Below are 14,326 nucleotides of genomic sequence, written 5' to 3' on the forward strand. Positions count from 1 at the left end.
TATGTCCACTGGGATTACTCGCGTAGTAGTATCAGCAACCTGCCAGCCTCTCACGTGAAGCATGAGTGTGTTCTGGGTAATCAGCAACTGATGCAAACTTTTTTTCTCGCACATATTCCAGACCTAGTCTATGCACGCCCTGCTCAGGGGTTCCAGTCCTGACCCAGACCTTGGCGAATAGATTTTGTAGCTCATCTGGACACGGAAGCCCTCATGATCCTTTATGAGGAACTGGAAAACACAGCATCTGGAATAGCCCATGTAGCCTGCTGCCACAGCAGCTTAGCTCTGGATAGATATGGATGGATTGATCAATGCATTTAAAAATATGTTGATTATCTTTAAAACTGCTAAAATCAACACCTCTAAAAGCTAAAGTTTGGTCCACCAATGACACATACATTATCCTGGAAGAATGTGCTTCTGCTTTTGTGCTGCTATAACTACAGACTTTATTTCTTCGTTAGTTTTCATGTGAAAGACGAGTTCTTTCTCATGCCACGTTGTTTGGACGAGCAGTTCTCAGGAAAGCTTCAACCCACATCTGCCACAATTCTGAGCAGCTGCACACAGCATAATCTCCCTTGTGCTCTCTCTCACAAACACACACACACACACACTTTCAGTGACACATCCTTATAGAAACAGTAAGCTATTAACAGGTTTCATGGCACAGGAGATATTGGTATATTTACAACAAAACAGAAGCATCTCTTACTGTGACAGACCCACAAACTCCCCTCTAAACATTTCCCAGTTTTTCCTTTGGTCTGCATTTGTCTGAGCAGTGTGTACTGGCCACAGCGGCTGTAAGATGTCCTTAATACTGCCAGTGTGACACGGTGAGTTCCCCCAGAGATGCAGTTTGTGTTTATTAAGATCCCCGTTCTTCCTGCGCTCACAAATCGTTACATTTTAACAATGTGTTATAAGACAGACACACATATACAATGTAACATTCTGACTAGACAAACATACACACTATAAAAACACACAAGTGCTCCATAAAACACAAATCAGGGGAAACATTGATAATATAAAATTTGCACATATACAATGTTTTAAATTTATGTAACAAAGTCCTTTCTTCCACAGTCCTGTACACAACTGTGCTTTTGATTGAACTGTTCTTGCTCTAATTTTCATGTCTATACACACTGAAAAACAATTTCTTATGCAACGTGATTGGTGTCTTTGTGACAATAATATTTCTAATAAATACAAGTAAAGGATAAGTCAGTTTATAATTAACAATGAACCAGTTAAGACGTTATATCCACAACAGTGAAATCCATTTGGTGAGTAGTTGGCCTTTATGTTAGTACATGGTAACTTCATGTACTAACATACAGGGCATGTCTGTAAGAGTGTAACAAAGTTACCTCGTGAAGAATTAACACATAATGTTAAACCATTCAGTTTTTCAGAATTTACATAAATGTTTAAGTAATGTGGATTCAGTTCAGCCACATAAATTCACACTGTGCCAGTTTACAGCAAGAGTCACTTCAACATGCTTTGTTGAACAGTCGGATCCCTGAGCAATCACTACCCACAGGTGTGGGGAGGAAGAAGTCTGCTCTGTGGAAAGGTTAATAATGTGGTTATGCTTCCATTTCATGTGTTGAGTTGATATTTAAAATATGCATCTTCATAGACAGGTTGAACACACACACACACACACACACACACCACACACACACACACACACCACACACACCACACACACACACACACACCACACACACACACACCACACTGTGTGTACATGTGCAGCCATTAACCTTCCCTTGTTCCTCCAGTGACGAGCTCACAGCTTTGTACAAGGGCATGAAAATAAAATGTCCCGACATTTCAAATTAGCAGCGTGGGCTGTGAGTTGGAAAGCTCGTCAAAGTACTGAGATACGTAATGCCCATTTAAAAAATATACGTATATGTAATAAGTGGGTGGAAATCTTTGATTGCTTTTTCCATTGTCTTTCTATTATAAGTCAACAGAGGAAGCCAGCAGGGGACGTCCCGCACCCGCTGAGCGCACCACCAGGTTAAAGTTCCACTGCCTGCTTGTCTCTGTTTGTCTAATCTGCGGCTCTTTGTTGGTTTTGGCTTTGGAAAATTGGTGTTCTTATTTGGCATGCAGTCTCTTTGCACCCCACAAGTGCAGGGTTGAGCTCTAAAATTCGAGCAACAATAAAAAAGTTAACCCCATCAGAGATTTAGAGCAATGGCTCTCTTCAACTAGTTAGTGCCAAACACAGCATGCAAGTCTGTGGCTTAGAGCTGCAGCTTGTACCTCCTCCTCTTCCTTCCTCTCTGCAGCAGCCCCAAGTGTTCTGCTGTAAAAAAAAAAAAAATCAACTGTCTTATTGAATCCATCAGCTCTCCCATTTAAAATGGTTTAATTCCATTATTGTAACACTGACAGGTGGATTCTTGGGATTAGACAAAGTTTTTTTCTGTGAGTGCAAAGACTAGAAAATGAAATACAGCTGCTACATTGTTAAACTCGGTTGTGCCGCTCCTGTTAAACTGCATTTAACAGGTGTGTGTGTGTGTGTGTGTGTGTGTGTGTGTGTGTGTGTGTGTGTGTGTGTGAGAGAGAGAGAGAGAGAGAGAGAAAAGCTAATTTAGCATCTTTTACCCAGCTCGAAATCACAGCATAGTCGTGTCCAACCAGTTCTAATGTTCACCAGCTGGGCAGCACCTTCATCTGGGTGCAGTGATGATAATAGTCAGATGTGACTTTGTGTTCACAGGTTTCTTCATGAGGCGCAATGAGGACATTTTCACTGTCCACTGGTTGGACCTGGCTGAAGCTCAGGAGGTAGAGTGGGTCATCCACTGACTGGAAGACTGGTGGGTTGATCCCTGGCTGCTCCAGTTTGCATGCCAAATCTGCAAATATCAATGGGCAAGAATCCTCTTAAGCACAGGAAAACATGCGGCCTGTTGTATAAAGTGCTCTGTGTGCTCCGGGAGAAAAGAAAAGCATCAGTATATAACAATCAGTCCATTTAACGTTCAAGTCATGTGTGAGGGCGTTCATAAGGGACAGGTGTGCGAGTCTTTCCCATGTCTCGTGGACCATAGCTATGATTTGACATATCACATGGAGAATGTTGTGCTCTTTGTAGCAAGCTGGTAGCTAGAAAATAATAATAATACTAGTAATATTTTCATATTGGTTCTTGATGGGACTTAGCTGATAGTCCATTGTGAAAAATGCACCATGTTTGACTATGATGATGATTCTTGGCAGTACAAACAGAAAAAATAGTAACTACTAACTTTCTGTCACACATTGTCAGAGAAATGTCAAAAGGAAGAGTAGAGTGTGTTTCATTTTGGCAGACTGTGATACAGGTGTTACAGCACCCTCTGCACTCCTTGCCTTTCTTTGCTTTTCACACAGATCTTTGAATTTTGCTGCGCAGAATGACGCGTCAGCACAGTCTGACAGTCTGACACTAGAGGGAGCTCTCTGGAAACTCATTTCAGTTCTACATATTTGTTCTATGGAGAGAGCCATGATTGTTTTCCGCTAACTGACGTACCTCCTGCGGACCGTGCTTTGAAGAAAGCATAATATTTTTTCTTTTGTACATATAATGATTGATTATAAAAGTGTGCTAGGTGTTAGACCCTTTAAAATAATAATAATAATAATAATAATAATAATAATAATAATAATTGTTGGGTTGTGTTAATATGAGCTACCAGACACACTTACTTTTATTTATAGACAAAACAAAACAAACAAACAAAAATGTAACATATTATATTTGATCCTGTCGGGGTCTCCTTTTAGTAAATTAAAATATGAAGCTTGTGTGGATGTGCATACATCACTGCGTGCACACATGCACACAGTGATGTATCCAAGTCTGACCACGTGGTCAGACTTGGATGTAAAAAGCGCTATCTTAAATCGGACCAGGTGCCTATTTTGTGTGTGTGTGGTACATATTGGCCCATTATATTATATTATATTATATTATATTATATTATATTATATTATAAACTTTTCATGACATGACATGAGAATAGAATAGAATAGAATAGAATAGAATGAACTCATCAGCACCGATTGGTTAAGGCTGATTTAAGGGTTGGGCAGGACAGGAAATGAGCCACCGGGAACGCGCAGGGTGAGGATACGCGCTCCCACAAGTTTTTTTGGGATCCGGTGTAGCGTCAAGTCAAACTGCAGAATACCGGAAGTGAGGCGTTTTCGGTTTCACAGTAAAAGCTTAATTCCTATTTGTAAGGTCCTTATATGCACTTTATTCTCAATCCTTAAATCTAAAATTTGATATACAGAGAAAAAACAAAAACGTCCTTTTTTTATGTAATATACACTGGTCTGTGTGGAGTCTGGAACTGGATTATTTCCCTCAGTTTAACTTGTACAATGACAAAAAAAAAAAAAAAAAATCCAATCTAAATTGAGATAAACAAAAAATAGAACCTAAAAGTGTTTAATATTGTGTAGCCTAGCCAAATAAACATGAGAAGTGGCATTGTCAAATGTCAGTACTAATAATAATGCTTCTTTTCCTAAGGCAAATGAGCTACAATTAAAATACATGAGAGTAGCCTGCTACCACAAAGTTATCATTATAATGTAAACACGACATGAATATGTTATCATTATTTATTGTCAGTTATTAAATAATAATAATAATAATAATAAAAAGGGCTCATCTTTCTAGTTTTATTGTGAAAGTCACGTCGGAAGTGATCCGAGTGCCAGCCTCCAGTATCAGCAGCGGTGTTGGGATTCAGTGTGGCAGCAAGGGAAATCAGTGGAATCTGGGCTATCTGGGAAAAGGGCAGTCGGTGAAAACCGGCACTAAACCGGCAAGAATCCCGGCGAAGTGTCCACCGTGACACCGCAGAAGCTCCCGGCGGACTCCTCGGTCCCGTCTCCCGCTGCTGGCTGCGGTTTTTCCTCCCTGGATCCGCACAGTAAGTAGCCCGATTCCTCGCTCACCTAAACGCATCTTCATCACACCGCATTCACCCTTTTTCTCTCTCTCGGTAACCTTTGTGGATCAAGCACTAAAGCGGCTTCTCCTGGCTGCTGAAACACCGGAGCTTTTTCATTTTGTGACAAATGCATCACGATTTCCATTCGTTAACATCCGCTGCAATAAAAGCTAATTAATTCCGTTAGAAGCTGCATGTGTGTGCAAAGAAAGGAGAAGGATGTGAGGGGGGGTGACAGAAAAAAAGGCACTGGGGTGTCTGCATGTGCACACACGGGCTCGCTGCTCGTAGTGTCAGACTGCGCCGGGGCCTGCTGCGCACACACTCCCGGCCTGTATGCGCAGGGTCGCCGGGGAACAGCAGCCGGCTTGCATCGCCTTTCCAGGCGGAATATCGGCGTAGCTCCGAGGCCAGGCATGCCGGGCTGACACGAGCTAGGCGTGGCCTTCATATAGCATTACACAGATATGGGCGTGTCCCCCGCAGCTGCCTCACAACTCACTGCTGTCCGGTTAAATGGCATCCACATATTACGCGCATTGATGTGATTTGAGCATCAGTTTCCATTTTCGTGATGTTTTGTGTAATAAGCAGACTGACGAAGGTCCGCCCCGAGGCTTCTCTAAAAGTCCTTTCAAATGCAGCATCATTAGACACGCAGGCCTGCCATCTGTCTGTCTGTCCTCCTCCTCCCGTGCACCGTCAGGGTCTAACTTCCTCCGTGTCTGTCTGTCCTCCTGCTCACACTCCTGTCCGTCTACATTGAGGGACCCCAGCAGGGTTAGAAGTGGTGGTCAGCCATTTTTTATGTGTGTTGCTGTAAGCTGTCAGGTGTTTAAATGACGTGACTCCACTGTATATATATACAATATATTTATAAACATTATATTTCTTTGATGTCATCCATTTGTTCTGGATGCCTCAGTGTTGGTGGTTGCGTGTGTGCAGTGTTGTTTGTTTTTGAGTCCATAGAGATGTGCAGTGGTATTAGGAAATGCTAGCAGGGCGGTTAGCTGAACCCACAAACTGTACAACACACAGATTCACATATCAACAACCGACCTGTTGGAAGCCTTTCCTACACAGCCAGCCATATTATTAACACTAAATATGGGGGCGTGGTTTAGTTGTGTTACAGCCATTAGAGGTGTGGCTTAGCAGGCGCTGATTTGATACAGCTCCCAACAGGCCATGTTAATAATAATACTAAAATTACACAAAATTATCTTATTTTTTAATATAATATGCAGGCACTTACACAATATTTCTGCCAAACCACAGTTATTGTGATTAGTTCATTGTTCTTTTTATAACCAAGAAGAATATCATCAGTACTTTTTATCACATGCTGGTATTACTATTTGAATTGTATGTTCCATGCTGGTGTGCATGGGTGAATGCGTGTTGTATAAAGTGCTGTGAGTGCTCAGGTAGAGTAGAAAGCGCTGTATAAGAACCAGTCTGTTTATCATGACCACTTCAAAAAGTAGTAAGATGGCAATGACGAAAGATCTTCCTTTTGAAGTATCCAATGGTTACTCATGTCTGTCTTTTATATAAGTCTATGAGAGAGAGCAGAATATGGAGAAGTTTCTCACATGATTAACGTGGTTACAGTTAATCTTAAACTCTGACACCTGAGTGCAAACCAGACCGAACAGGCAAACAGCTAGAAGGGCAAACCTGCAGCTCCACATGGGAGATTGTTCCAGGAGCTTTGCTGGGAAGATTTCAGGTATGAACATCCTGACGCGTTCACTTGCCGTGCTCGTCTCTAAGGTTCTTCGACAGGCTTCCTCCTTTCGTTTCAGAGGGTCCGTGTCGAAGCATGTTGGTTTTTGCTGGTCAGATGCTCCAGCATCTCCATACAAGACTGATGTTGTTTTTCCTGCTCGTGTCTCAGTGGACCTGTTGCTACAGCTGCACACGTTTTTATCATCAAGTCTCTCCACAACTACAAGATCTGAACTTCATTCACTCACCATTGTAGTAAAAGGAAGGGCTGTGGCACACACTTTGTAGCAATGTGTGACTGAAGATGTAGGAGCAGTGTAGTGTGTTCAGTCACAGAAGCCTGATGTCTCTGCTAGTATACTGATGTAAGTGTACTGATGTAGTGCAACATGAAGTTGTACTTACAACTGATTTTGTGGGACTGTGATCACAAACTCTTCTTTAACTGAGGAGTTAATCGCGTCCACTGGTGACATAAGACAGGAAATGATATATAAAGTGTTCAGAATGATTTCACCACACTAACAGTTTTAAACGTTTCTCATTCAAATGTGTGATGCCTCATTTCAACCAAATGTTCTTAAAACCACTCGTAAAGGCGTAAACGCCGCCGTCTGTAACTGGGCTCGTCAGAGCTCCAGTCTAATCGTTCTGGCAGTTTTGAGAAGTCCCGCCTCGATAACGCGGTCGCGTGCGGCAAAGTGGGGCAGGATCCCGTGTCTCCGGGTAGTGCTGAGAGTGAACTGGAGTATAAAAATCTCAGATGCCCTAATTCCACTCAAGGCTTCCCCAGCTATGTGTGACCAGCCCCTGGACTACACTGTCCACTGTGCCCTCACTAACATGCTGATTTAGTCGCGTGGCGCCTTTTTAAACAGCGTGACACCATTTTTGATGGTTTTAGCATTGATGCAGTACGAGTTGCTGCTTATTGCTGGCAAGGTGTGGATTACATGTTTAAATTGTTTAAATACTGTGAACATCATTTGGCTAACCATTGCAGTTAAACTCACCTAATTACCAAGCGCATCAACATTATAAACAATAATATATTGTTGAGTAATCATCGCTGCTAATAAGTATTCTGGTTGCTTTTCTTGGCAAACCAGAACATGAACAGGCTTCAGAGCGGTTCGCTGATTTGGTGGAAGGAGCATGTTGCATAAAGCACTTAATGCTGGGCTCACACTCTGCGATTTTTGGCCCATTTTGAGCCGATTTTTGAGTCGTGCGACCGTTTTGGTGATCGGCCCGAGTTTGGCCTTCATCGTGCGTCATGCATCGTGTAGTATACGTGGGGTAACGAGAAGCGTCCTCACGACCAGCTCCCGATCATCAATCGCTTGGTCGTAATAGTAGGATAGACTTTGCTGCTCAATCACAGCTGCCTGATCATGTTTTTCATTAGCAATTTAGCAAAGTTGATGGTGGTGGTGCGTGTCTGTGTGAGTGAAAGACAGAGAGGGAGAGCGACAGATTTTCTGTTATAACCTTCATTTTATGGACGCACAGTTTGAGCACTCGGATCGCATCAGAGCATCGTGACCTACGAACTTCTAACCCCTGCGAGTCAATCGTGCCGTTTGAGCAGGAGCGGAATAACGCGACTGAAAAAATTGCACAGTGTAGCCCAGCTTAACGAAGCAGCTGTGAAAACCTGTGCATGTGTGGTACAAGTACAGCCTGAGGGGAGAAAAGGTGATGTTCTTTATTTCCCAGATATTTTGATCAAATATAACTGAAAATTATACTGCATTGCACAAAAGTGTTGAGGCACTCTTCAATATTTTGCTCCCAACCAGTCAGAATTTCCTGTAGTCTTTTAAAGCAGTGTTGAGCTGCCAGGCTTCTTGGGACATTGGCTGCCTTACCCACCTCAGCTCACCAAGGCAGTACAGGCACTGCCTTTTAATCCAGTCCTTGTACCCATGAATCATCCAAGCATAAAACACCTAACTAGAGAGAGATGAGTTAGTGTTGTGTTTACATGTACCAGACTTAGCAGTTGTGTCATTAGCTTGATTTTGTTCCCATTTCTGTAGTTGAATCCATGAAAAATGCTCCAATGGAGACACTTTGGAAAACTGCACCTCTTCCTCCTGTAACTATACACACTATATATCAGGGGTGTCAAACTCAAATACACAGTGGGCCAAAATTCAAAACTGGAACAAGGTCGCGGGCTAACATCAATATTTATTGAAAAAAAAATCTTCCTCCAGATTTAAGAATGAATCTCTTCTTATGGACTCAAACAAGTTTTGCTGAAAAACGGAGTATGGAACAAGCAAAGCTCAATACTAAACAATATATATATTAGCTGTGTAATACCAGTAGGCCAGCTCTAATAATAATTTGGTGTGGCTTCGCGGGGTAAATGTGCCAGAGTTTGACACCTATGCTATATATCTATGTGCACTGAACATATATATTTTAACTTTAATGTAGAGTCTTAAGCACAAGACATTTTGCTTCACCGAGGTTTATTAAGGTTTTACAGTAACAGGGCAGTTAATGCTGCTGAGAGTTCGCCTGAATAATCTACTCTCCGGTAACTAACCTCCTCCAATACACACTCAACGTCTTTCATGCAGCACAACCAAAACAGTAACATTGTAACAGAGATCCTGAACACATTACGATAAAATATCATACGATATAATCACACACACACACACACACACACACACACACACACACACACACACACACACACACACACACTTTGAACTACACTGAAGTGTTTTTAGAGCCTATGTAGTTATAAGATTATATATTAGTAATTAGGATTAATGTGTGACCTTTGACCATGTTGTGACCTATTGTCAGAAGGCAAAGCAAAGGGTTAACCTGAGGGTGTCCCTTTGGGCAGGGCCCTCAGCCAGAGCCCTGCCCGTACCCTGGCCTGTACCTGACCCCTGCAGCTGTGTTTGGACGGGTGGGAAGGTTACCCAGCAGCAGGGGGCGGGGATACTGGTCCCTATATATTAGGGGACCAGAGGACACCCCCAGCTTTTTTTCCCCTCTGCTGTTGCTCTGCTGTCTGTGCTTAAGGCTGTACACCCCGGGGTTTTGCTTTGCTTGCTTTCTGCTATGTAATTCTCTTGCTAAATGTCTGTATGCAATTTTCCTGCTGTTCATATGATTCAGTGTATTAAACTCTGTTCCAAGAATTCTACTCTTTTCCAGAGCATCTTTTTGAGTGTCTTGATTTTAATTGGATCTAAAGAGGTTGGAACTCCACATCGTTGGTGGGAGAAGGTTATCAGGATGGCTTCTACTGTTAGGTTTAGAGGTGCTGGCCTCTCTTTTACACCAGCGTCACTACGATATCTGCTTCATCTGGAGACAGTAATGGGGGTGGGGCAGAATGCAGATGGTATGTAAACTGTATGGAGATCCTGTTAGACTGTTGGTTCGAATGAATCAGATTGACTAATAAATACGCACGGTGGTCAGAACAAAACAGTCCGGTACAAACTGCAGCAGATGTTAGTAAGTGAGGTCCAACGATCTCAAACATGCTGCCCATGCAGTAAAACACACATGGGTTGAAAATAGGGCTGCCATGATTAGTCGACTATCAAAATCGTCGACAACTAACTTAATAGTCGATGTGTCGTTTGAAGCTTTGTAAGATCCCGAAAGATGCAGGAATAAGTAGTAGGATTTAAGAGTGTAATAACGGACTGAAACAGAAGATGGCAGCACTGCATGTACAAGGAGTCCAGCTGCCGTCAAACCCCGAAGAAGAAGAAGAAGCTGTGTCCAAATTCAGGAACCGCATCCTCCTGAGCCCGCGTTTGTAGGCCGATTACGTTACAGCGACATGACAAAGACTGTCCAAATTCGAAGACTCCTCCAAATGCGGCCTTAGCCGTGTAAACTTCAAATATCTGTTCGGTTTATCAAGACATCACATATTTGCAAGAGCGCTCCGACGTTTTCGGAGACGTCTGTTACCGACCAGCTCGATAGTGGGGTTCAAGGCTCACTAGAGCACAGCGAGAACAGCGGACTCCCCGCACATCATCTTCAACCCCCCGCGGCCTTTGGCTACTCAGGTTAAACATGATGTATGAGTCACTTAGATAACTTAAAAATGTTGTTGTTTGGCTTTTTCAGTGTTTTATTTGTTCCTCAGTAAATCGGTTTGGCTGAGATTAAAGTTACAATTTTTACACAGCTGAATAAATGTCAAATAGACAGCTGATTATCAGAAGTGTGAGATGCTCGAGAATTTACTCCGGTGTCCTGTTATATTTTAGATAGCAGGGAGTTTATTAAACTTCACCGAAACAATATGCAAATCTGCAAACTATCATCTTGTCTTTATTTTTAGTTAGCACAGACCTGAAACACTTCAAGCTGTAAGCTAATGATAGTCAGTGTTGGTCAAGTTTCTTGAAAAAAGTAATCAGTAACTAATTACTGATTACTTCCCCAAAAACGTAATCCTCTTACTTTACTGATTACTTATTTTCAAAAGTAATTACTTAGTTACTTAGTTACTTTTTAAAAACGATTTACAACCTGAATAGGTGATAAAGTGATAGATCTTTCAGCCCAATTCTACTTTTTCTGCATAATCCATCATACAAAATGTAATCAAATGGAAAAGTCTCTTTTTAAAACTTGTTTTATTAGTTTTAATCTTTTAACTTTATGCATCAAGCAAAAATTAAATTATCTGCACCATTCTCTGACTGGAAGAAATTTGTTTAATATTTAAACCTATTTTCTGCACATTCCAGCACATAAAATAATTTTTTTGTGTTTAAACTCAGTCTTTCAAATAGATGCAAGTAAAACACAGCAGAAAATAAATAAAATCAAAGACTAGCGGTCCTGTTGCTCTATTTTCACCTGTAAAGCAGGAGTGGGGCAGGCGGAGGTTTACCCTGGTGCAGGTGTGCCGCAGCGGTCAGTGGAAGAATCCGCGAGTTTCTCTGTGAGTTTCCCATCACGTCGTTACGCACTCGGTGCTTGTTTAGGGTTTTTTTCGGTGTAAAAAGAAGTTTTCTTCCCGCGCACAGCAGACACTAATGTTTTTGTCACTTTTTACAGAATCAAACTCAAAGTAAGGTCAGTACTTCCACGCTTTAACCCATATGGAAAAGAAATAATAAAAACTATTTTTGCAATAGTAATCCCTTACTTTACTCGTTACTTGAAAAAAGTAATCGGATTAACGCGTTACTGCCCATCTCTGCTGATAGTTATATAAGAGCAGATGCATGCTGGTGCTAGTTGAAAAACCTGGTCTGGCCCTCCTCTGCAATCTAACAGAACAAAAAGCAGCTGACATCCAAAGAAGAGCTTTGGAGCGCCCTTCAAAAAGCTTAGAGAAATATTTCTCAAGACTATTTAAGCAATAACTGGAAAGCTTGCCTCAGAGTTCAGGCTGTATGGACGAATGAAGGTGGTCATACCAAATACTGACTGTCAAGCTCAACTGTTTTATACTTGATATTTCCATGGATGTCTGCACATGTTTCAGTAACTGCACCTTTTTCCCATTTTCCTAAAAAATCGAAAGAAATGTGGGAAGACTTTTGCACAGCTTTACATCTTCACCAATTGCCCAACAATAAACTATAATACACATAATAACTGTAAAATGATGTGGTACATAGATTATAATTTAACATGTAATGAGGGTAAATGTATGCGTTTTTATGACGAATGATCTCAAAGCTGATGATCTAAACAGTTATGCTTTGATTGGCTGTTCCCATTCCACACTTGTATCCACTGTGTAACGTGCATTTACAGCATGATGGGCTTATCTGTGCACCGTTAGCACAAACAGGAAATGGCACTAGACTTAAGTCAATCAAACCATGGCTTTGGGATGTCGTGGACAATTACACATTACAAACAAACATGTTTGTACAAAGATGACGTTACTTTAGTTCATTCACGAGTCTTTCCAAACACACGGCCACATCATTAGACGCACGCTGACAGTTCTGAGGAAATTAAATTTCCACCATGAATAGAAGTTTGCAGCATGGCGCGAGGACACATTGAGTTAACCTGTTATTTCTGCTGCCTTGAGGCCTTTGCCCTCGCACCTTCAAAATAAAAGAAAGATCTGCTCTAATGTATTGACACAATGGAAGGAGCAGGTTGCTGTTCGATCAATAACACAGACGATGAGTTTGTTTCTTTTAGCTCTCTCCTGTCGTCTGTTGCTGCTTCCACTGTGCGTTCTCATTTTGTTCCAGTTGGACATGCATTTGATTGGAATCATTATTTTGATGATCCAGAGCTTTCAGTGACTGTGCGAGGCTCTGCTTTGTTGCTCAGCAGCACTTAGACCTCTGTTATGGGAATTAGCCCATCTGCGTTTCCGAGCAGCGCAGAGGCCTACGAGCACAGAGTCGACGTTTGGCCTCGTGTGCTTCCTCTGGCATCTGTATCAGCTGCTCTACTGCAGTTTGTCAGTATATTGCCACTGGAGGCTAAGAGAGGTCAAACTAGGTCACCATCTGATGTTTTTGGGGTTTTTCTTTTGCATGTCTGTCCTCCTCTAGCCAAGTGTATGGAAAAGTCATCCCTCCTTCTCTCAGGAAATTCCATCTCATCCCAGGGGTGAGACAGACAGAGGGTGTGAAGCAGCAGCACAGCACATCAGCAGGGACACTCTTTCTTTTCCAGCACATTGAACTGTTTGTGTTTAGACAGTTTACCTTGGACTAAGGGAGTAAGAACTACAGTTTGATTCACACACTGCAGGGACAAAAAGTACTGGACCAAACCTCTGAATCTTTGAATTCAGCTGTTTTCAGTCCCACTGCCACTGGTGTAGAAAATCAAACAGCCAGCCACGCTGTCTGCCTTCACGAGCTGCTGTGAATGTATCAAGATATCCCACAGTCAGCTGTAAGTGGTGAAGTTGAACCGTTTGGAAACGCGGGATTAGTGCTGGGCGATATGACGATATATATCGTGTGGACATTTGTCTTCTATCGTTTCTAACGTAATTTTATAAATTATTAAATAAAATATACCATTAACCCTTTAAAACCGGTCGTTTTGGGTAACTATTTTTAAATCCCCGTAGAACTGGAACCACTAAGCTAGCACAATAATTGTTTTTGGATATGAAACCGGAGGAGTTGTACTTACATCTTATGCCATCAGCTTGTCCTCGGTCACGGTTTCCTTCCACATAAAGCTTTGCAAAAACTGCATAAAAAGCGCTTGCAGCAACAAAAACATAATATTCCAGAAACACGCTTTGCCGATCCGATCAGCTGTTCGTAACACTTCCTACGTTGGAATAGACGTCAGCGCGAACTATCGCATGTCCGCCATGACCTGCCCAAAACCGGAAGTGACGTTATTTTTGCGGAAAATGTCGTTTTTTACCTTCAGGGCCTTATAAGCCTATACTGGTGTTTTTAAAAGTTATGTTTGACTTTATGCTTTTCTATATAGTTTCTGGGATGCTTAGGACTCATATTGCACTGCTGGAAATAGTTTATTTTGATGCAAATGCAGTTTTTTGGGGTTTTTTTTGCAAATTTGCATTATAATATTTATTTTCACTTTTCCTGCAGTATATAAATATTAGTGTATCTCAAAAACAAAAC

The 14,326-nt window shown here is 41.8% G+C and overlaps 1 protein-coding gene across 3 annotated transcripts in view; it reads left to right on the forward strand.

The window, feature by feature from the left end:
• The first annotated feature begins 4,747 nt into the window (after positions 1-4,747).
• Positions 4,748-14,326, forward strand: part of raph1a (Ras association (RalGDS/AF-6) and pleckstrin homology domains 1a) — a 71,116-nt gene continuing 61,537 nt past the window's right edge. For all 3 annotated transcript variants that reach the window (XM_084907801.1, XM_084907803.1, XM_084907802.1), the window contains exon 1: positions 4,748-4,970. The gene's annotated coding sequence lies outside the window, so the exon portion shown is untranslated. The remainder of the gene's footprint in view (positions 4,971-14,326) is intronic.

The sequence above is a fragment of the Perissodus microlepis genome, chromosome 16 (assembly GCF_051167445.1).
Source record: "Perissodus microlepis isolate ML-2025 ecotype Zambia chromosome 16, ASM5116744v1, whole genome shotgun sequence".
NCBI classification, from domain to species: domain Eukaryota; kingdom Metazoa; phylum Chordata; class Actinopteri; order Cichliformes; family Cichlidae; genus Perissodus; species Perissodus microlepis.